Source organism: Bufo bufo, chromosome 1 (assembly GCF_905171765.1).
Source record: "Bufo bufo chromosome 1, aBufBuf1.1, whole genome shotgun sequence".
Taxonomy (NCBI): Eukaryota; Metazoa; Chordata; class Amphibia; order Anura; family Bufonidae; genus Bufo; species Bufo bufo.
In genome coordinates, this window is record NC_053389.1 from 25,943,317 (window position 1) to 25,969,024 (window position 25,708).

The 25,708-nt window shown below is 46.7% G+C and overlaps 1 long non-coding RNA gene across 1 annotated transcript; it reads left to right on the forward strand.

The window, feature by feature from the left end:
* Positions 1-3,266: 3,266 nt before the first annotated feature.
* LOC120992477 lies at positions 3,267-17,550 on the forward strand. Its single transcript, XR_005776984.1, has 3 exons — positions 3,267-3,394; positions 15,581-15,721; positions 17,003-17,550. It is a non-coding gene; the product is annotated as an uncharacterized LOC120992477 (long non-coding RNA).
* Positions 17,551-25,708: the final 8,158 nt, after the last annotated feature.

Below are 25,708 nucleotides of genomic sequence, written 5' to 3' on the forward strand. Positions count from 1 at the left end.
CCAGACAGTAGAAACACCCCACAAATGACCCCATTTCGGAAAGTAAACACCCTAAGATATTCGATGATGGGCATAGTGAGTTCATAGAAGTTTTTATTTTTTGTCACAAGTTAGCGGAAAATTATGTTTTTTTTTTTGTTTTTTCTTACAAAGTCTCATATTCCACTAACTTGTGACAAAAAATAAAAACTTCCATGAACTCACTATGCCCATCACAAAATACCTTGGGGTGTCTTCTTTCCAAAATGGGGTCACTTGTGGGGTATTTATACTGCCCAGGCATTTTAGGGGACCTAGAGCGTGAGAAGAAGTCTGGAATCCAAATGCCTAAAAAATGCCCTGTGAAATCCTAAAGGTGCTCTTTAGAATTTGGGCACCTAGGCTGCAAAAAAGTGTCACACATCTGGTATCGCCGTACTCAGAAGAAGTAGGGCAATGTGTTTTGGGGTGTATTTTTACATATACCCATGCTGGGTGAAAGGAATATCTCTGTAAATTGACAACTTTGTATAAAAAAATTTAAAAAGTTGTTATTTACAGAGATATTTCTCTCACCCAGCATGGGAATATGTAAAAATACACCCCAAAACACATTTTCCTACTTCTCCTGAGTACGGCGATACCACATGAGTGACACTTTTTTGCAGCCTAGGTGCGCAAAGGGGCCCAAATTCCAATGAGAATCTTTACGATTTCACAGGGCATTTTCTACGCATTTGGATTCCAAACTACTTCTCAAGCTTTAGGTCCCCTAAAATGCCAGGGCAGTATAACTACCCCACAAGTGACCCCATTTTGAAAAGAAGACACCCCAAGGTATTCTGTGAGGGGCATGGCGAGTTCCTAGAATATATATTTTTTTTGCACAAGTTAGCGGAATTTTTTTTTATTTTTTTTTACTCCTACAAAGTCTCATATTCCACTAACTTGTGACAAAAAATAAAATTTTACATGAACTCGCCATGCCCCTCACGAAATACCTTGGGGTGTCTTCTTTCCAAAATGGGGTCACATGTGGGGTATTTATACTGCCCTGGCATTTTAGGGGCCCTAAAGCGTGAGAATAAGTCTGGAATATAAATGTCTAAAATTTTACGCATTTGGATTCCGTGAGGGGTATGGTGAGTTCATGTGAGATTTTATTTTTTGTCACAAGTTAGTGGAATATGAGACTTTGTAAGAAAAAAACAATAAAAAAAAAATCTATTTCCACTAACTTGTGACAAAAAAAAATTAAAATCTGCTATGAACTCGCCATGCCCCTCAAAAGTGATTTTTTTTTTATAGCGCCGCAGCGATTTTACGGTGTATTTTGCAGTGATCAGAAAAAATAAATTTCTGTCACTGCGGTGGGGCGGACTGAATGCAAGTGTGCGCACAAGATCAGGCCTGATCGGGCGAACACTGCGTTTTTTGTAGAGCCTATAGAACATGTCCTATTATTGTCCGCAATTGCGGACAAGAAAAGGCATTTTCTATATAGTTCTGGCAATGTGCGGATCCGCAAAATGCGGAAAGCGCATTGCCGGTGTCCGTGTTTTGCAGATCCGCGGATTTGCAAAACACATACGGCCGTCTGAATGGAGCCTTACAGGGGGGTGATCAATGACAGGGGGGTGATCAGGGAGTCTATATGGGGTGATCACCCCCCTGTAAGACTCCATTCAGACGTCCGTATGTGCCTTGCGGATCCGATCCGTGGATCCGCAAAACACATACGGACGTCTGAATGGAGCCTTACATGGGGGTGATCAATGACAGGGTGATCAGGGAGTCTAATATGGGGTGATCAGGGGTTAATAAGTGACAGGGGGGGGTGTAGTGTAGTGGTGTTTGGTGCTACTTATTACAGAGCTGCCTGTGTCCTCTGGTGGTCGATCCAAGCAAAAGGGACCACCAGAGGACCAGGTAGCAGGTATATTAGATGCTGTTAACAAAACAGTGTCTAATATACCTTTCAGGGGTTAAAAAATCGGATCTACAGCCTGCCAGCGAATGATCGCCGCTGGCAGGCTGTAGATGAGCTTGTTTACCTGCAGTTCCTGTGAACGCGCGCTCCTGTGTGCGCGCGTTCACAGGAAATCTCGCGTCTCGTGAGATGACGCGCCGGCGCGTCTAGGAGGAATGAATCGTCTGCCTCCGGAACGCAATCCTGCGTTAGGCGGTCCAGAGGCGGTTAAAGGGATTGACCAGGATTACAAAAACATTGCTGCCTTCTTCCAGAAACAGTGCCACATTTATCCACAGGTTGTGTCCATTATTGCAGCTCAGTTCCAGTGAAGTGAATTTGACTGAGATGAAATACCACACACAAACCACTGACACTGTTCTGAACAGATCACTTTTCAGCAGTCATCTCATTATCATTACAGACAGGGTTACAATGACAGATAACACCTCTATATAGATAATTCAGGACCTGTCATTAACAGTAGGTGACAGTCAGAGCTTATATACTCCCCCTACCTGCAGAGTGACCTCTGCAAAGGTCAAAGAGCATGCCCACAATACTCTCCTATAGAAGCCATCAAGCATCTCATGTCTATCGGACTTATGAGCTATGTGGCTGCTGTAAAGCATATCTGTAAATGCTGCTAACAGCAACTCAGGCAAAATGGCCGCTCCCATAAACATGTTCAGAAAAAAATTACAATAAGAAAATAAACCAGATTTAAAAAAAATATTTTATTACTATCTGGTTTAATTGGGAAAATACATGTAGGTGATACATTCCCTTTTACTCCCATAGACCAGAATGAGAGAGCGGCGCCCACCTCTCACCCCTCTCCATCCTCTCTGCATGGATGTGGCAGCCTTTGGTCATCTCACCAAACAGGAGAAGGTTTGAGGGCCACATCTGTCAGACATCTATGGCAGATCCTGTGGATTTTACTCTGCAAAACTGATATCTTTTATTAGGGTCCTACTCTGGCCGCGGCCACCAATCAGCTGATTGAGCGGGCTGTGGCGCTCTTGCAAACCCAATGTCCTCTTCATTGATTACACTCGTCCACAGTGCACAATGCTGTACTTTTAGCAGCGTCTTGGTATTGCATCTTTGTCCCCACAGACATATTATTGATGGACTATCCTAAGGACTGAGCATCAGATTTTAAGAAAAGAACAAGTCTTTTATAGAAGCCAGAACAGGAGTGATCAACTGATTGTCATGGTGCTCACATGTATTCTTTATCTCCGCACTGCAGTCTCTTTCCTTCTTTAAAACCTCCTTTATGTACATTTGCAGGTGGAGAAACTTATACATCTTTCAGCGGGGGATGTGTTCCTGAATCTGAATGTAACTTGCAGGGAAATATCGAAGTGAATGGAGTTAAATTAAGGACGGCCACTACTTGCTGCTCTACTGACGACTGCACTCCTCCTGTTCCTATATGTAAGTCGGTCACTTTGTGTTGATGATACTTGGTCATTCATGGCGGCTGACTGTTGGAAGTGAGAGAAGAGCTCTTCTAGTAGATTGATATTACATTATTAGTAGGTTGGATCTGTCCCCATACTATGGTGCTCTCAAATTGTAGAACACTATGCGGTAGATCTGGAGAGAGAAGAATAAACAGAGTTGCGGCACTCACCAGGATATGACGCAGGTATCTTTATTCAGGCTTCCTTGGAAGTCGATACATAAGGGATCCAGGGGCGGACACAATGTTGCAAGCGGCGACGGCCGTTTCGCGCTTAAGATCACGCTTCCTCAGGCCGCTGTATACGTCATGACGCAAATTTGCGTTTTATAGAGGCGGACAGGGGGCGGCCGACGCCGTCAGCCACAGCTGTGCGCCCTAGGATGAATGACATATGTTAAAAACATGCGTGCAGCAATGAAAAATGTGAATACAAACAAATAAAAACACCAGCACAAAAACAAATACAATTCACTTGCTAACACCCACAAAAAGTGGGGCATAAATACAAGGTCATGAATAGGTGGCGTGAGTGCAGTGCGAAATCCAGTATATATGATACTCCAGTAGATGAAGGGAGCGCATAAAATCAGCGCAATCAAGTACGAATACATGACAGAAAACAAAGGGCAAAAGGCAGAAAACACAGGGTAAAAAGCAAAAAGCAAAAACAAACGCAGACAAGGAATCACAGAGTGTGGAGAGACAGAATCCTGTAAACACTATGCCCAACTATCTTGAGCGCATACGGTTTATAAAAACACGGACATATCGTTCCTATCGTTCATGCCCGCCGGGCCCATAGCGCCCGTCTGCATTATCCACCTTGCCTCCCTCTGCAGGAGTAGGCGATGCCGGTCACCCCCGCGAGGGATGGGGCGGACATGCTCCACCCCCGCAAAGGAGAGACAACGTGGATGAGCATCATGGGCGGTGCGGATATGGTCAATAAGGCGTGGACTACCTCTACCTGACCGTATAGAGCCGACATGCTCGCGGATGCGCTCAAAAAGAGGGCGGATAGTTTTGCCTATATAAAAACAAAAAAACCACGTAAGATGTGCGGCAGTTGATAAATTCCCGCACTGTATGTGTTACCCCCCCTATAAGTAAATGTTTGCTACAAGCGTTGAGTGTGCAAAACGAACAGTGACCGCATTTAAAGTTGCCCTTAGGCTTTCCAAGCCAAGTCTCACCCTTGGGTGTAGAAAAAACACTCCTGACGAGTTTATTTTTAAGTGTAGGGCATTTCCTAAATTGCGATCAGCGTTTTTTTCGTCCGTCACACTACTGACAGAGGAATCCCCTCTCAGGAGGTCCCAGTTCTGATTTATCACTCGTTTAACTGTATCTGCGGCAGCACTGTATTGAAATGAAAAAGCGAAGCGTGATGGTGTGGGATTGATTCCTCTCTCCCTAAACAGGGAGGTACGGTTCAATCTGGCGGCTTTGCGGAGAGCCGCTGAAACACCCCCCGACGGATAACCCCTATCCAGGAGCCTATTACTAAGCTCTCTGGCTTGCCTGAAAAAACCTTCATCAGTATCATTGATCCTACGTAGTCGGACGAACTGTCCATAAGGGACAGCACGTTTAACTGAGGGTGGATGAAAACTAGTCTGGTGGAGGAGGGAGTTGGTAGCCGTTGGTTTACGGTAACCACTAGTGTGTAGTGTACCATCTTTTACAATAACGTGCACATCCAAAAAGTCTAAAGACTCACCACCAAAATTGATGGTGAATCTCATGTTCATCTGGTTGTGTGCATTTAAATGATCAACGAAGGCATAGCACAACTCCTCACTCCCCCACCAGACCAGAAAAATGTCATCCACATACCTCAGAAACAGATGAATATGGCACAGAAAGGGGTTATCCGTCGAAAAGATGTAGGTCTCTTCAAATACCGCCAGGTACAGGTTGGCAAATGTGCACGAGACAGGAGTGCCCATTGCAGTACCTAGTACCTGGCGGTACCAGAGACCATCAAATTGAAAAACATTATTGCTAAGGACAAGATCCAATGCTTCATGGATGAAGTCAATAAATGTTACACTCTTGTCAGTTTTACGCAAAACTTTATTGACTGCTCGGAGTCCTAAGTCATGTGGAATACGAGTATATAGACTCTCGACGTCTAGAGAGACAAGGTGAAAATCTTCCTGCCACTCAAAATGACTGAGAGCACGAAGAAAGTCACCCGTGTCTTTAAGATAAGTCGGAGTACTACATAACAAGGGCCTGAGGAGCCAGTCAATGTAACCAGACAGGGGCTCGGTCACTGAGCCAATCCCCGCTATGATGGGACGGCCCGGGGGTCGGGTCAGTGATTTATGGACTTTGGGTAGAAAGTACCATGTAGGGATTTTGGGAAAAGCTAGTATAAGTCGCTCTTTCATGTTTTTTGACAAAAATCCATTAAATATATAATGGTTAATTAAGACAAACAGCTTAGAGGATATACCGGGTATGGGGTCCCCCCCAAGCTTAGAGTATACCGTGCGATCTCCTAATTGCCTGTATGCCTCCTCCAAAAAGTACTCCCTGGGCATGAGGACCACATTCCCTCCCTTGTCGGCCGGCTTAATGACCATACTGGTCTGTTTACTTAACCACAAAAGAGTGCGAGATTCTTCTATTGATAGATTAGAAGGTGCTGCGGGGTGTTCGGTGTTGGACAAAAAGTGTATACAAGCAATCTCTTCCTCAGTGAATCTGCCCGACAGATGGAAGTCGGTGAGGGACATAGTAGCTGGGACATCTCCCGGCGAGGAGTCATGACACCGGAGAGGGGTCTCAGCAAACGCCTTTTTGAGGTACAACTTACGAACAGACAGAAATAAGTAAATCTCAAAATCTACTAGGTTGAACTGTCCAGGCAAGCTGTATCCTAGCCCTCGGTTGAGGAGTGGGATACAGCCAGGGGGGGCAGTTCAGAGCCCGTGAGGTATGCGGTAGATCCTCCAATAATGACCAGATCACAGAAGGTCTGGCTATGGGGACTCTCAGTGATCATCTGTTATCATTGCAAGAAGTAAGACATACATAGGACATGCACATGGTTAGCCATGTAATATGTTATTGTATCGGCTCTGCCAAGGCAAAAGCTTCTCCTCCAAGTAAATAAGTGAAACACTCCCCCCCCCCCCCCCCCATCATCTAATATCCACATACCCTTAAAGGGGATATAGATAATGGTGATCGCCCATATTCAAAAAGATCACTTCCACCTACTTTCTCAGTGTCCTTATAACAATGCCTACTCAAATTGGCCAAGGAGGTGAGAAATATAAAGAGCTCCCAAAGGAAACAAAAATCAGATGGGCCAAACCTGCCTGACTCTTGCTTTCCTGGAAGAGAGACGTTCCTGCTTGAGCTCTTAGGCCACTTTCATACGGGCGTTTCGGGAAAATGTGCGGGTGCGTTGCGGGAACACCCGCGATTTTTCCACGCGAGTGCAAAACATTGTAATGCGTCTTGCACTCGCGTGAGAAAAATCACTCATGTTTGGTACCCAAACCCGAACTTCTTCACAGAAATTCGGGCTTGGGATCGGTGTTGTGTAGATGTTATTATTTTCCCTTATAACATGGTTATAAGGGAAAATAATAGCATTCTGAATACAGAATGCTTAGTAGGTGATCAATTGAGGGTTAAAAAAAAATAAAAAAAATAACTCACCTTCTCCTCTTGTTCGCGTAGTTCCCGGTCTCTTCTTTACTTCTTTGATGATGAGCTGTGGGCTAAAGGACCTTTGGTGACGTCAGATCACATGCTCCAATCACATGCTCCATCACCGTGGTGATTGACCATGTGATTGGAGCATGTGATCTGACGTCACCACAGGTCCTAGCCGGTAGTTCATCATTAAAGAAGTAAAGAAGAGACCGGGAACTACGCGAACAAGAGGAGAAGGTGAGTTAATTTATTTTTTTATTTTTTTAACCCCTCCAGTGCTATTGTACTATGCATTCTGTATTCAGAATGCTATTATTTTCCCTTATAACCATGTTATAAGGGAAAATAATACAGTGAATAGACTGTCACCTAGCAACCATGCGTGAAAATCGCACCGCATCCACACTTGCTTGCGGACGCTTGCGATTTTCACGCAACACCATTCACTTCTATGGGGCCTGCGTTGCGTGAAAAACGCAGAATATAGAACATGCTGCGATTTTCACGCAACGCACAAGTTATGCGTGAAAATCACCGCACATGTGAACAGCCCCATAGAAATGAATGGGTCGGTATTCAGTGCGGGTGCAATGCGTTCACCTCACGCATCGCATCCGCGCGGAATACTCGCCCGTGTGAAAGGGGCCTTAGAATAAATGAACCTGACGTTGCATTACATGCCGACGTTACACACTACCCCTGGTTTATTCACATGTTATATAGTGTTGAGCAAAGTTCTCTAAAATTCCATTGGGCTGCTTTAACAAATTTTACAAAAAAATTAGCTACGTGACGAATTACTTCATCATGAAGCGCATTTCTTTGTAATTAGTGAGTGCAATGACATGGAGCGGCGATTGCATCGTTCCCCGTCTTTGTACCCGTCAGATGCAATGTTCATCGCTGATCGCGGCATTTGACTTTAATATTTAAGTCTATAATTGAAATAAATAAAATCATACTTACCTCAACCATTTTGAGCATGAAGAGCCCACCACCGCCATCTTGATTGAAGATAATCCACATCATACGTCGCCACATGTGGGATTTTGTGAGATCGTCAATCACGATGGCGGTGGTGGGCTCTTCATGCTCAAAATGATGAGGCAAGTACAGTATGATTTTTTTTCACTCAATTTCAGGGAAAATCGATTCGGTACCACTCACCACGAAGAAATTCAGCTTCGCAGTGAATCTAATTTTCACAGAAATTTGGATCGAAGTCCACTTCGTGCACCCTGATTCGCTCAACACTAGTTGCATCCATACAGCGCATTAGTTCAGTTTGATCACCCAGCACGACTTCTCCTTGTGCTTGCCGGCTGCAGCTCATCTGTACCTTTATAGCAGCATTGCTGGGTCTCTTAAATAGATATTAGGCACATCACTAACACATACTATCAGTCATAGATAGGTGTGGGTCTCACCTTTTAGACCCACTCCCATCTATAGAACGCACCCTCTGAATTGAAGAAGAGCACACAGTGCAAGCATGTAGAGTTGAGCGGACACCTGGATGTTCGGGTTCGGCAGAACTTGAAAAAAAAGTTCGGGTTTGGGACCCGAACTTGACCCCGAACCTGAACCCCATTGAAGTCAATGGGGACCCGAACTTTTGGGCACTAAAATGGCTCTAAAATAGTCCTGGAAAGGGCTAGAGGGCTGCAAAAGGCATCAAAATGTGCTTAAGAGCATGGCAACTGTTCTGCAAACAAATGTGGATAGGGAAATGACTTAAAATAACATAAAATACAGAAAAGTTAAAAATAACAATCTGGATCTAGGAGTAGGAGGTTGAGGAGGCGGTGGATGGGTGGATGTGGCGGTGCAGGTTGACGTGGCGGTGTAGGTGGAAGCGGCGGTGAAGGAGGAATAGGTAGCCAACACTGATTTGTGTTATTTTTTATTTTTAAATTGGGGTATCCCCCAAAATATTGGGACATATAACAAAATAAAACAAAGAAGAAGTGCACTTGAGTACAAGAATGGATGGTTGAGGCTGGTATAAATGTCTATTCTGCACAAGGTACGGACAAGACCTGTGGGATCCATGCCTGGTTCATTTTAATAAACGTAAGCTTGTCCACATTGGCTGCGGCCTGTGATAATGCTCTCTGCCGTGCTAAACACACGTTCACACTATACACTGGCTGCAGGGCAGGTCAGCACCTCCAAGGCTGACAAAGCTTTTCCACATTTCGGCCATGCTAACCCTGCCTTCTCAGGTGCTGGCGGTGCCCCATCTGCGTTGGCGACCTCTTCCTCCTCCTCTGCCGTCGCCTTGTGCTTCCACTGTGCCCCCGCTGTCAGGTGGGAATGCCATCAGCGTGCGCTTGTAGTCGCGCATCTTCCGATCAGTAACAGATGTTTTCACTAAATTTAGTTCCCTGTCAGCAATGCAGAGCAGGGGTTCATTCACGGCAAAAGGGGGTTCATGTCACCCAGCAATAGAACAGAGGATTTTGAGAGATTTAGGCCCCTGTCACCCGGGCACAGCAGGGGTTTGTATACGCCAAAAATGGTAAAATGTCACCCGACAATTGAAAATAAGATTTTTTTCAATTTAGGGCACTAAAATTGGCACTTTTTTGCATTAAAATGGCTCTAAAATAGTCCTTGAAAAGGCTAGAGGGATGTAAAAGGCAGTAAAATGTGCTTAAGAGCATGGCAACTGCTCTGCAAACAAATGTGGATAGGAAAATAACTTAAAATGAAATAAAATAACAAAAAATTACAAATTATTAACCTGCAACTCAGAGAAGGGGGTGGATATGGAGTCGGAGGTTGAGGAGGCGGTGAATGTGGTGTTGTAGGAGGAGGCAGCAATGGAGGAGGAGGTAGCCAACAATATTTTTTTTTTTATTGGGGTAGGTAGCCCCCAAAATATTGGGACAAATAAAAAATAAGAAAACAAAGAATCATTGCACTTGACTTGAGTACAAGAATGTATGTTTGATGGTGGTATAAATGTCTATTCTGCACAAGGTACAGACAAGTCCTGAGGGATCCAAGCCTGGTTCATTTTAATGAACGTGAGCTTGTCCACGTTGTCTGTGGACAGGCGGCTGCGTCTGTCTGTAATGACGCCTCCTGCCGTGCTAAATACACGTTCAGAGAGTACTCTGGCTGCAGGGCAGGCCAGCACCTCCAAGGCGTACAGGGCAAGCTCTGGCCATGTGGACAATTTGGAGACCCAAAAGTTGAATGGGGCAGAACCATCAGTCAGTACGTGTAGTCGTGTGCACAGGTACTGTTCCACCATGTTGTTCAAATGCTGCCTCCTGCTAACACGCTCCATATCAGCAGTTGGGGCCGGTTGTTGCAGCGAGGTGACAAAGCTTTTCAACATGTCGGCCATGCTAACCCTGCCTTCTGAGGTGCTGGCGCTGACACAGCTGCGTTGGCGACCTCTTCCTCCTCCCCTGCCTTCGCCTTTTGTGCTTCCACTTGTTCCCCGGCGTCAGTCGGGAATGCTCTCAGAAGCGCGTCTACCAGCGTGCGCCTGTAGTTGCGCATCTTCCGATCACGCTCCAGTGAGGGAATTAAGGACGGCACATTGTCTTTGTAACGGGGATCCAGCAGGGTGGCCACCCAGTAGTCAGCACACGTTAAAATGTGGGCAACTCTGCTGTCGTTGCACAGGCACTGCAGCATGTAGTCGCTCATGTGTGCCAGGCTGCCCAGAGGTAAGGACAAGCTGTCCTCTGTGGGAGGCGTATCGTCTGCGTCCTCCGTATCCCCCCAGCCACGCACCAGTGATGGACCCGAGCTGCGTTGGCTGCCACCCCGCTGTGAACATGCTTCATCCCCATCCTCCTCCTCATCCTCCTCGTCCTCCAGTAGTGGGCCCTGGCTGGCCAAATTTGTACCTGGCCTCTGCTGTTGTAAAAATCCTCTTTCTGAGCCACTTTTAAAAGACTGGCCTGAAAGTGTTAGAGATGACCCCTCTTCCTCCTCCTCGTCCTGGGCCACATCCTCTTCCATCATCGCTCTAAGTGTTTTCTCAAGGAGACATAGAAGTGGTATTGTAACGCTGATAACAGCGTCATCGCCATTGGCCATGTTGGTGAAGTAATCGAAACAGCGCAGGGCACACAGGTCTCGCATGGAGGCCCAGTCATTGGTAGTGAAGTGGTGCTGTTCCGCAGTGCGACTGACCCGTGCGTGCTGCAGCTGAAACTCCACTATGGCCTGCTGCTGCTCGCACAGTCTCTCCAGCATGTACAAGGTGGAGTTCCGTCGCATATGAGGCGGTGAGCGGGAAGGCCGAAGTTACGCTGTAGAGCAGACAGTTGAGCGGCGGCAGGATGAGAAAGCCGGCAGCGCACACAGACGGCCAGCACTTTACGCAGCAGCTCTGACATGTCGGGGTAGTTGTGAATGTATTTCTGCACCACCAAATTCAGCACGTGCGCCAGGCAAAGGATGTGCGTCAACCCGGCTAGTCCCAGTGCTGCAACGAGATTTTGCCCATTATCGCACACCACCAGGCTGGGCTTGAGGCTCACTGGCAGCAACCTCTCGTCGGTCTGTTGTTCTATACCCCGCCACAACTCCTGCGCGGTGTGGGGCCTGTCCCCCAAACACATCAGTTTCAGAATGGCCTGCTGACGTTTACCCCTGGCTGTGCTGAAGTTGGTGGTGAAGGTCTGTCGCTGACCGGATGAGGAGGTGGTAGAAGAGGAGGAGGAAGCCGAGTAAGAAGAGAAGGCAACAGGAGGAAAAGAATGATGCCCTGCGAACCTTGGCGGCGGAAGGACGTGCGCCAAACAGCTCTCCGCCTGGGGCCCAGCCGCCACTACATTTACCCAGTGTGCAGTTGGGGAGATATAGCGTCCCTGGCCGTGCTTACTGGTCCACGTATCTGTGGTTAGGTGGACCTTGCCACAGATGGCGTTGCGCAGTGCACACTTGATTTTATCGGATACTTGGTTGTGCAGGGAAGGCACGGCTCTCCTGGAGAAGTAGTGGCGGCTGGGAACGACGTACTGTGGGACAGCAAGCGACATGAGCTGTTTGAAGCTGTCCGTCTCTACCAGCCTGAATGACAGCATTTCAAAGGCCAGTAGTTTAGAAATGCTGGCATTCAGGGCCAGGGATCGAGGGTGGCTAGGTGGGAATTTACGCTTTCTCTCAAAGGTTTGTGAGATGGAGAGCTGAACGCTTCCGTGTGACATGGTGGAGATGCTTGGTGACGGAGGTGGTGTTGTTGGTGGCACATCCTCTGTTTGCTAGGCGGCAGGTGCCAACGTTCCTCCAGAGCCGGAGGAAGAGGCCGAGGCAGCAGCAGAAGAGGGAGCAGGAGGGGCCTGAGCCCTGATTTTGAAGGTGCTTACTCCACTGCAGCCCGTGTCTCGCATGTAGATGCCTGGTCATGCAGGTTGTGCTAAGGTTCAGAACGTTAATGCCTCGCTTCAGGCTCTGATGGCACAGCGTGCAAACCACTCGGGTCTTGTTGTCAGCACATTGTGTGAAGAAGTGCCATGCCAGGGAACTCCTTGAAGCTGCCTTTGGTGTGCTCGGTCCCTGGTGACGGTGGCCAGTAGCAGGCGAACTGTTTTGGCGATGGCTGCTCTGCTTTTGCACCCTGCTCCTGATTTTGCTACGCTGTTGGCTCGGTCTCACCACTGCCTCTTCCTCCGAACTCTGAAAGTCAGTGGCATGACCTTCATTCCATGTGGGGTCTAGGACCTCATCGTCCCCTGCATCGTCTTCCACCCAGTCTTCCTCCCTGACCTCCTTTTCGGTCTGCACACTGCAGAAAGACACAGCAGTTGGCACCTGTGTTTCGTCATCATCAGAGACGTGCTGAGGTGGTATTCCCATGTCCTCATCAGGAAACATAAGTGGTTGTGCGTCAGTGCATTCTATGTCTTCCACCCCTGGGGAAGGGCTAGGTGGATGCCCTTGGGAAACCTTGCCAGCAGAGTCTTCAAACAGCATAAGAGACTGCTGCATGACTTGAGGTTCAGACAGGTTCCCCGATATGCACGGGGGTGATGTGACAGACTAATGGGCATGGGTTTCAGGCGCCACCTGTGTGCTTTCTGCAGAAGACTGGGTGGGAGATAATGTGAACGTGCTGGATCCACTGTCGGCCACCCAATTGACTAGCGCCTGTACTTGCTCAGGCCTTACCATCGTTAGAACAGCATTAGGCCCGACCAAATATCGCTGTAGATTCTGGCGGCTACTGGGACCTGAGGTAGTAGGTTCAGTAGGACATGTAGCTGTGGCAGAACGGCCACGTCCTCTCCCTGCACCAGGGGCTCCACCAACACCACGACCATGACCGCGTCCCTTATTAGAAGTTTGCCTCATAGTTAGCGTTTACAAAGCAAAGTAAAAAGTGGTTAAGTCTGTTAAAAATAATTAACCGCCAATAAAAACCCTGATGTAGGGTATTGCACTAAATTCTTTTTTTTTTAAACTCTATATGACAGCGTTATTTGTGGCCTAAATGTGACACTCACTTATGCACGTCTTATCCCAGATGTGCAGAATATTAGAGGGTTTTTTCACCCCAGTAACCAAAAAGCCGTATTTCTGGCCTAAATGTGACTTATGCACGTGTAATCCCAGATGTGCACTATATTTAACAGATGTATTTTTTTAACCCCAGTAAGCAAAAAGCTGTATTTCTGGACTTGCAGACATGCAGATAGTCTGTGCTGGTGCACTATCGTTGCATAAAATGGCTGCCAATTATGTATTGATATTGACTAAGTTCGTTTTCAGCAGTAGTTGGCTCAAGGCAGGCTTAAAAAAATTGTGCACTGCACCCACAAAACACATTTGCTGTAGATCGCTGAGTATAAAAAACTGTTCTTGATAAGATTTCTCCCTGATCTCTCCCTTACAGCAGCTGCAGCCTCTCCCTACACTAATCCGAGTAGAGTGACGGGCGGCGCTACGTGACTCCAGCTTAAATAGAGGCTGGGTCACATGCTGCAGTTGGCCAATCACAGCCATGCCAATAGTAGGCATGGCTGTGATGGCATTTTGGGGCAAGTAGTATGACGCTTGTTGATTGGCTGCTGTGCAGCCTTTCAAAAATCGCCAAGAAAGCGCCGAACCCGAACTTTTACGTAAATGTTTGGGTTCTGGTCCGGGTGCCGAAAAACCTAAAGTTCGGTACGAACCCGAACTTTACAGTTCGGGTTCGCTCAACTCTACAAGCATGGTCTCCATTCACCTTTATTGAAGTGCTGGCTTGACTATTTCTGGCAGTTCCACAATGGTGAATGGAGAGGTGGCCGTCCATGCGTGGTGTGCTCTTTATTCGCTGCTATAGGATTTCTGAAAATAGCTGAGCTCACTTGCTTGGTTATTTTAAGAAATTCCATGGAAATGAATGGAGAACATGTAGCACATTCTCCTTCACTTCAGGGCCCAGTTATGGAGAAAGGACAGGGTCCCAGAGGTTGGACAAGAACCTATTTGATATTGATGGCATATCCTAGAAATATGCAATCAGTATATGAGTTTTGGTGTAACCCTTTTGCTGATCCATCAATGCAGCACAAGCAGACAGTGATTGCAGTGCACTTGAATCTTCTCTGAATGGAGTTGTCTGCTTCTCAAATAGAGATCACAGTATCTAAGGTGTATGACAGAAGAAGGGGGCTCTCACCTCACATTTACCTTTTTTTGCAGTTCTATGTATGTACATGTGCATGAATATCCAACTTTAATTTACTTGTCTGTAGATCCTGACATGAGTGAGACATTAGTCACATTTACCCCGCCACACCACCACCACTGTAAGTAGCAGTAGTGGTAGAGTATAATCTCCAGCCCAGCTCAGCTGCACTCCCCTGCATAACGGAAACGGAACGGATCTGTTTTGCAGCCCATAGACTTGAATAACGGAATGCCTCTAAAGGCATTCCGTCATACAATTGCGTTATGGTCCGTGGTAACGGAATCCATAACACAATTCACCTTTTACCGGTAAACAAAGCATGAACGAATTTCAAAATATGAAATTCGCTCATCTCTTACTGTAACTCTTGCAGCCAGCCGTCTGCATTCTTCTCCACAGCTTCCATTCTTTGACTGTATACTGACCAACTGTTACTTTTGACATCAAAAAGTTAATCTTCTTTCTGATGCTGGGGAATGTCCAACATCATAAATCTTCTTTTCCGTCTCCTCCACTCCGGTATATCCCACTTAACAGCTTTTGAATGCCAGACATCAAAGAAAATCACAAAGGAGCCTGTTGGTTGTCCTGGCTTGTGAGCATGATCACAACTGCGACTGCTACAACACCTATAAGTCACGCCACAGATATTGTCCAATCAAACTTTTTTTCAACTAGACCAGGCCAACATGGTTTGGCATTTCTGTTTCCGTTGTATTTAATATCAGAGATGACTATAACATCCTGATTCTAATTCATGATTAGAATATTATATATGATACTTTATGTACTGCAGCCATTATATATTACTATTTACTACTCTTTTCCACAACAGTATTATCCAGCAGTTCTGAGACCAATGGCCTGGTGTGTCCGTCATGCCAGTCTGGTTCTGTCTCCGCGTGTGACTCTTCAGTAACCGTAAATTGTACTGGTAATAATAATAAATGTCTTTTCATGACAACAAATATAACAGGTAAGTCTTCTTGAATCTAAAATTTTTGGATTAATCATTATTATATCTATTATTTTCTTGTTTGTATAGATCCAAAATTTAAATTAATTTCATTATTTGTCCATCTAGTTTTTCTCAGATACAGAGATCCAAATCCTCTGTATAGACATACTGTTTGCCTGCAGCCACCACTAGGGGGAGCTCATTGAAAATTGATTTTTTTATATTTTTATAAAGGGGTTTCTGGGAGTTAACTATTGACATCCTATCCGCAAAATAGGTCATCAAAATCAGAATGGTGAGGTTTACTGGCACCCCCACTTATCAGCTTTGGGCATGGGCGGACTGGGACCTTAAAGTAGCCCCGGAAAAAAAAACTTAAGAGTGGCCCTATGTTGTAGGCCGGCAACACAAGTAGGCAAGGTCAGCAATACCATAGTACACATTGTGAGGAGTGAGGAGGGCTTGGGCAGCCTCCTGGGAATTAGCCCACAGGGAAATTTCCCTGTAAGGTCTATAGCCAATCCGCCCCTGGCTGTGGGAAGGGGCCACAGTGCTCAACCTCTTCCTTGGCCTGAGATGTCATGTCCATCAGTCACATTACCTGTTGGTGAAGTCAATAGGGTTGAGATGCAATACGAAGCTCAGCCACTATACAAAGCATGACACTGGGCTTGGTATACTCAGATGCCAGAGACCTTGGGAGAGCACTGGTATCCCTTCAAAGAGTACATTGGCAGGAGGAAGGAAGGTGGACCCCCCATTGATCACATATTGATGACCTATCGGGAGGATAGGTTCACCGATGTTCAAATACCGGAAAACCTATTTAAATTAAATGTGTGACCATAAAATTACTTATTGTTTAAACCATGCATTATGTTAAATAATTTTTTTAGAATTTTGGATTTTTTTTTCCATGTTGCTATTCATAGATTTACTCTTCAGTAGCCATCTCATAGCATGAAAGTACGGATTACAATGACAGATATCACCTTTGTATAGATAACATCACAATAGGTTATAGACACCGTCTATCTACTCCACCTACCTGCACAATTACCTCTGCCCAGGTCACAGAGCAAGCCTACACAAATCTCCCATAGTAGTCTATGAGGTCAGCTCCAGTCTTTGGCCCATGTGGCTGCTGTCAAAGAAGAGGAAGTATTGATATTTTTAAGCCTAATGGCCAGTGTGAAAATTGGATGAGTTATAGGATTTTTTAAATATAGACAGTGACATGAAAAATAAAAAAAATATCAACAAAAATTCTAAACAAAAACTATAATGATAATATTTCAGCAGGACAAAACTCACGGTTATCAGTCACTAAGGGATGTGCAACAGAAAGCTACTGTGTCCATGGGAACTACTCCTATACTGTTTATAGTGCAACAACCAGCATTACCATAGTCTGCTCCAGTGTCCAGACTACAGCCGCTACTCCAACCCGTGTCCAGACTACAGCTGTTAATACAATCTGCTTCAATTGAGGCATAAGTGTCCAGAAAATTGTCCAGACTCCGGCCGTTGTGTGTCTTCTACTGCTGAAATGGCTTTTCTAGAAGATTTACAGGTCCATGTGGCCGATGCTGACGTTCCTGTCATTGTCAGATATTTCCAGATTGTTTTACTATAAAATTTGAAAATCCAAATGTCGAAGCCATGAAGATGCAATACATACAAGTTGTAAATTGGCTATTGGTTTACAAAGGGGTTTGATGCTTTGTTCTCTTGGAATCATTCTAGCTGTAGCCGGTGAATAATCCCATCAATAAATCAGAATCTTGCTACTACAGATGAGTCTACGTTTTTGTTAAAGATTCCAATTTCTCACAAAATAAATTCAACACAAAATCACAACATGCTAGCAAAACGCTATAAAGGGAAACTTACCTGCCTCTCAACGCTGACTCCCTGCTCCTTCTCCTCCCGGCCTGCAATGAGGAGCATCACTGTCCGGAAGGAGGAGGAGCAGGAAGTCGGCACCAGAAAGCAGGTAAGTAGACTTCCCTTTACAGGTCTGGCCAAGGGAGGGTGGGGGAGTGGTTGGGGGGGTGTTGCTAAAAACAAAAAACATTCTTGCATAACCCCTTTAAGGGCTGCAGTTCCTCACAACTATTGGGTGGTCAGACATAGACACATGTAAGATAAACATTGGGATATGATGAGCCAAGAGAAAAGGTAAGGCAGAACATACGGTATCTATATAAGATTTCACAAATGTTCCTTCATGTACAGTAGAAAATTGATATACATTTTTTTCTTTTTGAACGGAACATATGATCTGTGTCTACTAAGTGCTCTCCTATAGACCTTGCACACCCTATAGCAGGCGTGCTCAACCTGCGGCCCTCCAGCTGCTGCAAAACTACAACTCCCAGCATGCCCGAATAGCCTACAGCTATCAGGTTACAGCAGGGCATTGTGGCAGTTGTAGTTTTACAACAGCTGGAGGGCCGCAGGTTGAGCATGCCTGCCCTATAGCTACAGCTAAGTAGTGATGGAAAAACATTGGCAGGGACGATTCGCGAACGCTCGTTCGCGATCAAATGTTCGCGAACCGCAAGTTCGCGGCGGGCCCTATTGACTTTAATAGCAGGAGAACCTGGAAAACCTTCAGGTCATATTTGCAGCCACCAAATACAAACTATGAGTGCACAAATAGTCCCACAACATGGACAGTGACATACCAGAGGGGGATCAATGACAAAAATTCCCACAAAAAATATGTTTTAATCAGGGGCCATTTTTATGCATCTTAAAGGGAAACTCTAAAAAATGTGCCCTGCTGGAGCCTAGAAAAATTGTATTTCCTTTCGGTTGGATGTATACAAATGTGCAGCTATCTCCGTTAATTATTATTTTTTCAATGTGAAAATCGCATAGTTACATTTCGTATAATGCGCATGCGCAAAAAGGGCGTGGCCTAGTCTAGCAACTGGTTTGAACTACCCGAAGTTTGATGGGATTGGAAAAGATGGTTGGAAGCAAATTTCGCGACAGTGAGGAAGAACCCCTGATTACTGTAAGTAATTTCACATTACACCAATGTATTTGATTACATTTCACATGCATGTCAGACCAATCGCTTTATATGTAGATAGAGTGTTATAAAATATTTGCGATTGCGAAAATCGCCACTTATGATGCAAATATCTTTTTTTATATACGTACCTACAACTTCACTTTTTATCAGTTATATAACTTATAAGTAGATATTACTAATTGGTGCACTAAGTATTGTTGTAACGTCACAGCACTATGTCTGCAGCATGTACGTATAGACAACATAGAAATATCTCTCACATGCACATTGCACATATTTATTTTCCTGACGCACACTATATAGTACGTTTCACACACACATAAATATATATTTGTGTGTGTATATAAACATAAACTGCAATCATCATTCTGTATGCCCGAGGTGTCCATCGGGTTCTCGTGCCGCTGTGACGGGGACCCGGTGGCAGGGACGGTAGCCCGATGCATTCATTAGGCATCGTGGCTGCCTTCCAGGAGGGCCTGTGAGATCCAGCCCCCTGTATTACACTGTGTAGTACACTTACAGCCAATGAAAGGCAATACAGAAGTTTTGTAATGTTTTGCAAAGGGGATCAGACCCCCAAAAGTTGAAATCCCAGAGGGGGATAAAAAATAACAGCAAAAAAAAAGTTTTCAAAAAAATAAAAATGTATTTTCAGTGAAAAAAATTATGTCCTTTTCCAAAGATAAAGTTAAATAAAAATTGGAAAAAATAGGGGAAAAAAAAGTAGACATATTATCCATCGCCACGTCCGTATTTACCGGCTCTATAAAAATATCACATGCACTAACCCCTCCGGTGAACACCATTAAAAATAAAAAAATAAAAACTGTGCTAAATAAACCATATTTTTGGCACAGTACATCACTAAAAGTGCAACACCAAGTGATCAAAAAGGCGTAAAAGGCGTATTTGCCAGGAGCGGTAACCCCGAGTCACGCTCTGGGTAACATTGTAGAGTCTGTTCACCTTCTGCCGGTGATCCGGCGATGTCCTCCGCTTGTGTTCTGCATGATCTCCATACCTTGCAAAAAGTGCAGGAATCAGCTGGAGGCCGCACAGGAATCAGCTGGAGGAGGGTGTGCGCAAGCGCACATCCACTGGCTTAGGAAAGAATCGTTGCAGAGCCGAGATAGAAGTACTTTTTGCACCGCGCGTGCGCACTTAGGGGTGTAGAGATTTTGCAGCGCACAATGTTGCATCAGATCTCCCTACCCCTGAGAGCACACGCGCGCACAAATCATCAGTTGTAGTTCATCCTGATTTGATCTGATGATTTGTGCGCACTCAGGGGTAGTGAGATCTGATGCAACATTTTGCGCTGCGAAATCTCTATACCCCTAAGTGCGCACGTGCAGTGCAAAAAGTACTTCTATCGCGGCGCTGCAACGATTCTTTCCTAGGCCGGTGGACGTGCGCTTGCGCAGTGCCGGGCACCCCCTCCTCCAGCTGATTCCTGTGCGGCCGCGTCACTTCCGGTAAAGACTTTTCGCAAGGTATAGAGATCTGGCAGAACACCGTCTGGCATTTGACTTCCTGGTTCCGTTCCCTGCGAGCAGCAGCTGCGCATGGGAGCGGAACTGGGCGGGAAATTTAAATAAATATAAACATAAAAAGTGACAAACACACATAAAAGAGATTATACATTGTAATCTGAGAGGATTACACTGTATAACCTCAGATCTGACATTTGATGACTGTACAGTGCCCCTTGCCTGCCATTTTACTGTCATTTGTGGCCATAAAATATTTATGCAAAAAATTGTACCACTTTTGGTACAAAATTCCTGACATAATCATACCGCCAGGGAGGTTAACTAATGAATTGTAATGTAAATCGTCAGTGCTTTAACAAATACTCCCCACAATGCACTAATTGCCTCTTAATTGAAAGTAATTTTTATATTTTTTTTTAATCCTAACAGTTCTCACTAAATAAAAAAAAAATTATCCAGCTGCAGTGGGATGACCAAGTCGCAATGCAGGAAATCAAAAACCAGCAAAGAAAAAATTATGGAGCAGCAAAGGAGAATCCAACAGCAGCAGTAGCTTCTGGAGAACAAGGTCAATCATCTGGAGGAGCAGCACCAAAAGGGGCTCCAGGAGTTGCTGGACCTCAAGAAGCAGCTGAAACAGTTGCCTTAGAGGCATGTTTGTTCCTTTACATTGTTGATAAATGTTTGGTTCTAACGTGTGCTTTCGTTTTTTGATATTGTTATGTGATTAATTTTAACCTATAAGGTTGCAGGGAGGACTATTTAGTCCTGGGGCAAACTCATCAGGATCAGGACAGACAGCAGCAGCAGATAAATGTAACCTTGGAGTATAAGACCTACACATAGGTCAACATGATCAAGACAGACAGCAGCAGCAGTTACATGGTAATGGTCGAGTCTAAGGCCTACACATAGCTTGGCCTCACTCAGCATGAACACACAGTAGCAGGTTCTTTGTTTGTAGCAGGAATGTGTTCCTAGGAACGGACACCAATCAGATCTGTGCAACACCAAAAATAAACTTAAACACCTCTGACAGCAGCAGGTTATGCAAACATTTTAAGTGGTGGATAGAGTTGAGCGGACACCTGGAAGTTCGGGTTCGGCCAAACTTCACAAAAAAGTTCGAGTACGAGACCTGAACTTGACCCCGAACCCCATTGAAGTCAATGGGGACACAAACTTTGAAGCACTAAACTGTCTCTAAAATAGTCATGGAAAGGGCTAGAGGGCTGCAAAAGGCAGCAAAATGTGGTTAAGAGCATGGCAAGTGCTCTGCAAACAAATGTGGACAGGGAAATGACTTAAAATAAAATAATCTTGATCTAAGAGGAGGAGGTCCATATGGAGTAGCAGGTTGAGGAGGCGGTGTAGGTAGAAGCGGTGGAGGAGGAGGAGGTACAGTAGGTGTTTCTGACATTGTGTTTTCAGCACGACAGCGTCGCGCTGATACTCGGCGACGTGGTGCCGAGATCTCGCACTCACTGGGATAGTGACAGCACATCCCAGCAAGCGCGTCATAGAAGCGACGGGCGATCCGACTTGGATTCCCGCCAATTCTACACGTGTGCGGCGTTTGTTATGAATCCTGAGGGGGAAGTCCCCGCCGGATTTTAAATAAAAATCCGGCCTGGGTCCCGCCCTCAGGAGCATACCGGGCCCTTAGGTCTGTTATGGGTTGTAAGGAGAGCCCCCCCTACGCCGAAAAAAACGGCGTAGGGGGTCCCCCTACAATCCATACCAGACCCGTATCCAAAGCACGCTACCCGGCCAGCCAGGAAGGGAGTGGGGACGAGCGAGCGCCCCCCCCCCCCCCTCCTGAGCCGTACCAGGCTGCATGCCCTCAACATGGGGGGTTGGGTGCTCTGGGGCAGGGGGCGCACTGCGGCCCCCCCACCTCAGAGCACCCTGTCCCCATGTTGATGAGGACAGGGCCCCTTCCCGACAACCCTGGCCGTTGGTTGTCGGGGTATGCGGGCGGGAGGCTTAACGGAATCTGGGAGCCCCCTTTAATAAGGGGGCCCCCAGATACCGGCCCCCCACCCTAAGTGAATGAGTATGGGGTACATCGTACCCCTACCCATTCACCTGCAAGAAAAGTGGTAAAAACACAAATAAACCACACAGTGTATTAAAATATTTTATTTTTCTGCTCCGGAGGCCGCCCCCTGTCTTCTTTATTAGCTCTTTTACCAGGGGGGGGCTCTTCTTCTTCCGATATCCCGACGGGTCTTCTCCGCTATCCGGGGGGTCTTCTCAACTCTCCGGGGTTCTCCTTCTGTCTTCTCCGCTATCCGGGGGGGTCTTCTCAACTCTCCGGGGTTCTCCTTCTGTCTTCTCCTTCTGTCTTGTTGTCTCCTTCTGTCTTCTGTCTCCGGGGTTCTCCTTCTGTCTTCTCCGCTATCCGGGGGGGTCTTCTCAACTCTCCGGGGTTCTCCTTCTGTCTTCTCCGCTATCCGGGGGGTCTTCTCAACTCTCCGGGGTTCTCCTTCTGTCTTCTCCTTCTGTCTTGTTGTCTCCTTCTGTCTTCTGTCTCCGGGGTTCTCCTTCTGTTTTCGCCTCTCTCTGTTGTCGACTCGGCGCACCCCGGTTCTTCGTCTCGCGAGACTCGGCGCACCCCGGTTCTTCGTCTCGCGAGACTCGGCGCACCCCGATTCTTCGTCTCGCGAGACGAAGAACCGGGGTGCGCCGAGTCAACAACAGAGAGAGGCGAAAACAAGAAGAGAAGACGAAGAATCGGGGTGCGCCGAGTCTCGCGAGACGAAGAACCGGGGTGCGCCGAGACAACAAGACAGAAGGAGAAGACAGAAGGAGAACCCCGGAGAGTTGAGAAGACCCCCCCGGATAGCGGAGAAGACCCGTCGGGATATCGGAAGAAGAAGAGCCCCCCCCGGAGACAGAAGACAGAAGGAGACAACAAGACAGAAGGAGAAGACAGAAGGAGAACCCCGGAGAGTTGAGAAGACCCCCCGGATAGCGGAGAAGACCCGTCGGGATATCGGAAGAAGAAGAGCCCCCCCCTGGTAAAAGAGCTAATAAAGAAGACAGGGGGCGGCCTCCGGAGCAGAAAAATAAAATATTTTAATACACTGTGTGGTTTATTTGTGTTTTTACCACTTTTCTTGCAGGTGAATGGGTAGGGGTACGATGTACCCCATACTCATTCACTTAGGGTGGGGGGCCGGTATCTGGGGGCCCCCTTATTAAAGGGGGCTCCCAGATTCCGTTAAGCCTCCCGCCCGCATACCCCGACAACCAACGGCCAGGGTTGTCGGGAAGGGGCCCTGTCCTCATCAACATGGGGACAGGGTGCTCTGAGGTGGGGGGGCCGCAGTGCGCCCCCTGCCCCAGAGCACCCAACCCCCCATGTTGAGGGCATGCAGCCTGGTACGGCTCAGGAGGGGGGGGGGGGGCGCTCGCTCGTCCCCACTCCCTTCCTGGCTGGCCGGGTAGCGTGCTTTGGATACGGGTCTGGTATGGATTGTAGGGGGACCCCCTACGCCGTTTTTTTCGGCGTAGGGGGGGCTCTCCTTACAACCCATAACAGACCTAAGGGCCCGGTATGCTCCTGAGGGCGGGACCCAGGCCGGATTTTTATTTAAAATCCGGCGGGGACTTCCCCCTCAGGATTCATAACAAACGCCGCACACGTGTAGAATTGGCGGGAATCCAAGTCGGATCTCCCGTCGCTTCTATGACGGCTCTGTCTCCATCGCGGCAAGCCAGCTCGGCGCTGGCTCCCGCGATGGGGCTCGTATGTGCTCAATCTCGCCGAGAAATACAGCGAGATTGACACAAAATCGGGTTCACCTACTGTAGCTAACACTGGTTTTTGTTTTTTATTTTATTATCATTATTTTTTTTTATTTAAATATGGGTAGACCCCAAAACATTGGGAAATATAAAAAATAAAACAAAGAGAAAGTGTGTTGGAGTACAACATTGGCCGGGTGAGGCCGGTATACATGTCTATTCTGCACAAGGTAAGGACAAATGCTGTGGGATCCCTGCCTGGTTCATTTTAATGAACATGAGCTTGTCCACATTTGCTGTGGAAAGGCGGCTGAGCTTGTCTGTGACAACCACCTCCTGCCGTGCTAAACAAACGTTCAGACAATACACTGGCTGCAGTGCAGGCCAGCACCTCCAATTTGGAGACCCAGAAGTTGAAGGGGGCAGACCCGTCATTCAGTACGTGTAGGCATGTGCACAGGTACTGTTCCACCATGTTGCTGAAATGCTGCCTCCTGCTAAGACGTTCCATATCAGCTGGTGGTGATGGTTGGTGTGGCGTGCTGACAAAACTTTTCCACATTTCGGCCATGCTAATCCTGCCTTCTGAGGTGCTGGCGGTGCTTCAGCTGCGTTGGCGACCTCTTCCTCTTCCTCTGCCTTCACCTTGTGCTTCCACTGAGCCCCCGCTGTCAGGTGGGAATGCCATCAGCAGCGCGTCTACCAGCGTGTGTTTGTAGTCTTCCGATCAGTAACAGACATTTTTACAAAATTTAGTTCCCTGTCAGCAATGCAGATCAGGGGTTTTTCACAAGCAAAAATGGGTTAATGGCAACCATCAATGTAAGGCCGAATGCACACGGACGTGAGCGGTCAGTGGTATCCCGGCCTGGCATCCTTCTGACAGCAGGAGCGCACGGCGTCATTGTTTGCTATGTCGCCGTGCGCTTCATGCCGCCGCTGCTCTACAGTAATACAGTCGTATAGATCATACCAGTGTATTACTGTAGTGCAGCGGCGGCATGAAGCGCACGGCGACATAGCAACCAATGACGCCGTGCGCTCCTGCTGTCAGCAGTATGCCAGGCCGGGATAGCACTGACCGCTCACGTCCGTGTGCCTTCGGCCTAACAGACGAATTTTAGAAATTTAGGTCCCTGTCACCTATGCAGACCAGGGGTTTGTATATGGCAAAATTGGTAAAATGTCACCCGAATATGTAACAGACGATTTTTAGAAATTTAGGTCGCTGTCACCTATGCAGAGCAGGGGTTTATTCACGGCAAAACTGGTAAAATGTCACCCAAGAATGTAACAGACACTTTTGCACCCTGCTCCCTCTTTTGCTGTGCTGGTGCCTCTGTGCAACCACCGCTAGCAGAGTCCATCAAAAAAGCAGAAGAGACTGCTGCATGACTTGGGGCTCAGACTGCTTGCCTGATTTACAAGGGGGTTAGTTGAAAGACAGATGACCATGGGCTGCAGGTGCTAACTCAGCTTTCAGCTTGCAGTTTCAAGGTAAAATTTCTCTCAGGGCGAGTGTCAAAGAAACCCCCCCCCCCATCAAAACTGCTCGATGAAATCATATCAGAAGAGTACTTGCAACCTTCTCACCATGTACAGTACAGACCAAAAGTTTGGACACACCTTCTCATTCAAAGAGTTTTCTTTATTTTCATGACTATGAAAATTGTAGATTCACACTGAAGGCATCAAAACTATGAATTAACA